This window comes from Mercenaria mercenaria, chromosome 9 (genome assembly GCF_021730395.1).
Source record: "Mercenaria mercenaria strain notata chromosome 9, MADL_Memer_1, whole genome shotgun sequence".
NCBI classification, from domain to species: Eukaryota; Metazoa; Mollusca; class Bivalvia; order Venerida; family Veneridae; genus Mercenaria; species Mercenaria mercenaria.
Genome location: NC_069369.1, coordinates 55,759,278 through 55,762,341, shown reverse-complemented (window position 1 = coordinate 55,762,341; position 3,064 = coordinate 55,759,278). Strand labels below are relative to the sequence as shown.

General features: G+C 36.2%; 1 long non-coding RNA gene across 1 annotated transcript; it reads left to right on the top strand.

Moving 5' to 3' along the window:
• The first annotated feature begins 765 nt into the window (after window positions 1-765).
• LOC123547996 (uncharacterized) lies at window positions 766-2,471 on the top strand. Its single transcript, XR_008372542.1, has 3 exons — window positions 766-857; window positions 1,216-1,435; window positions 2,394-2,471. It is a non-coding gene; the product is annotated as an uncharacterized LOC123547996 (long non-coding RNA).
• Window positions 2,472-3,064: the final 593 nt, after the last annotated feature.

The window sequence follows — 3,064 nt, the reverse complement described above, 5'->3', positions numbered from 1 at the left end:
TTTCATAGCCACACACCTGGGACCACACACCACCAAAGTAGTTCTTTACCGTTTTTTTTTTTTCTTAAGAACGGACAACCATGTTGCAGCAGACGACTTCTAATGAAATTTTGTTAATAGACAGACAACAACACTTTATTTCATCTCAAATCATATTACATGATGTATGAGCGAACAGTTGCTCTAAATACAATAAAATTATTTGCTTAAAACAGGATGAAAATTGTAGTCGCACTTTGTTCTTTATAGTATATTTCTCGATTCAAATCGTTTTACTTAGTGAGAATTTCATACCGTTATGCAGCAAAAAATAAAATAAAATTGAACTGTATGTCGTGTGCGTCTTTCTAACGTCACAACACGTCTGACGTCATGTCCGTTTACGGGCGTCTGTTTCCCGCGCTGAGATTACAATTTGTTGCAAAATGCACATCTCAACGTAAGTCCTAAGCATAAAATAAAAAGAAAATTTGTTTGTTTTTCGTGAATATGACATATATCTCACCTCGAAGTGAGAACATTTTCACATTTTCACTCGCGCTACGCGCTCGATCATGAAAATATTTGAAATTTTCTCACTTCTCAGTGAGATATATTCCATATTCACTCAAAACAAACAAATATCCTCTATTTATTTTCACCCACTTTAACATTTTTCAGGGTCATATATATTCTAGTATGCCAAACTGGATGGAAATGATCATGTTGAAAATTTTCACCCAAAGGTCGGGCGAGTAGCTTTAAAGTTTGACTTTTATGTTTTCAGCTGATGTGCAAAAACTATAATGCTCATCTGGCTGAAATTACCAGCGAAGCCGAAAATAAGTTCGTGACCAAGTTTGTCAGCGACCTAAACCGTATTTTGCTTTTAATTCATTATTGAAATAATTTTCTTTATAGAAATCTAATAATTAAATCTTGTTTATATGTCAAGTTTCAGTTGTTTGGTGGATGAAACTTTAAATAATTATATCAAATATCACCCTGTACTTTTACTTCAGAGATGGGGTATTAATGAAATTGAAAAAAAAATGGACCTGTATAAAATATTGGAACTTTATTTCGAATAAAGAAGAAAATTCACTTGACATCAATGTACTTGGCTAACATGAAAGTGTAAAGCATTTCTATTGAATTTTCACATTGAGTATTCAAGAATAAGCATCGGCCAAGGAGATTGTCCCAAACATAGACATATTTTCTGATTAATTACAGATGACTTCTGGATCGGAGCCGCAGATGTCTTAATCGAAGGTCAGTGGGTGTGGTATAACAGCCATTATATAATTAATAACTCCACCTATTCGAACTGGGCTGCAAACGGATTGGATGATGCAAACGGTAACGAAAATTGTGCGCAAATTGGACCAACTGGAGAATGGCATGATGCGCAATGTGACCAATCGCATTACTTCATGTGTGGACGAAGCACCGAGTAAGTATGTTTGGTATGTAATTGCTTGATTGCGTTTTATTTACAGTAGCGTGCACGTAATATATATCTACATACTAATTCCGCTTAGCTCAATAGTTAGAGCGCAGATGTACGGACCTCGGAGCCGTGTGTTCGATCCCTGGGCGGGGCGTATGTTCTCTGTGACGATTGATAAAAGACACTGTGTCTGAAATCATTTGTCCTACACCTCTGATTCATGTGGGGAAGTTGGCAGTTACTTTCGGAAAACAGGTTTGCAGTGGTACAGAATCTAGGAACACTGGTTAGGTTAACTGTCTGCCAATAGTCTTGAAAAACGACGTTAAACCAAACAAACAAACAAACAAAAAACACGAACAAACATGCACTGGTTTAAATGCAAGTTGGAACTTTATAGTCCAGTAAAAAGTTATAAAAACAAACAACATGCACTGATAAGTTTTTGTCAGGTTTGTGGATGGTTTAACATTCAACAGTGTGTGAATATGGAGAGGAAGTCAGAGAAGCATTTGTGAGAACATATGAGCCGTGCCATGAGAAAACCAACATAGTGGGTTTGCGACCAGCATGGATCCAGACCAGCCTGCGCATCCGCGCAGTCTGGTCAGGATCCATGCTGTTCGCTATTAGTTTCTCCAATTCCATTAGGCTTTGAAAGCGAACAGCATGGATCCTGGCCAGACTGCGCGGATGCGCAGGCTGGTCTGGATCCACGCTGGTCGCAAACCCACTATGTTGGTTTTCTCATGGCACGGCTCATATATATTTGACTGCAGCCTTCATAATTTCTTACTTATCCGGTCTTGAAATTAAAAAAGTAGCATTTGGACGTATTCTACATTTGGTGTACTGTATTTCATATATTTGTTTAAAGTAATCAGATGCTCTAAGACAGAAATATTTTGAGCAATTATTATATAGAATGCCAATTTTATCGGGAATATATAAATATTTACAGCCACAGTGGTGAAGTATTTGGATAGGAAGAAGTCTTTTGAAGTGAAATTGCTGCTGTGAAATAAAGTCTAAAATAGCACGTGTTTTGTTCCCTTTTGTTACCATGCCGGGTGCCACAAGTGACATTTAGCCATTTACACACTGACAAAACTTTCGAATATGATTTGTTTCGTTCGTGCTTGTACATATTATACTAGTACTTGTGAGGTGGGGAGTAATTTGTATAAATTTGAATGTTGGATTGCTGGTATAAGTTACAAGCTTTATTTCGGTAGAGCTTACGATACATTTCATGAATAACTTTTCAGTGACATTCCACTCATCTCAAAGCTTTTACATGACTTGTCATTTTTGAAACTACTGCTCACTAAACCCGAATATAGCTTAAACTGTGAGTCAAAAATAAAATATTTCTGTCAGCTACATAGGACAAATATGGCGAGAATTTTGTTATTTTTGCGGTATTTGTGCTATCTGAGCTCGTAAATTTATAAAACTTCCGTTTATAACAATATCTTGTTATGTAGAATATATTTAGATGCGTAATGATTTTTATTCAATATCGTGTTTTTTTTTCTCGGGACTGGAGGATTATAAAACTTTAATTTTACTTCCTTTTCGTATCATCTGCAAAATATTAAAACATGGAACAACAGAGTGTTGTGTTTTTAG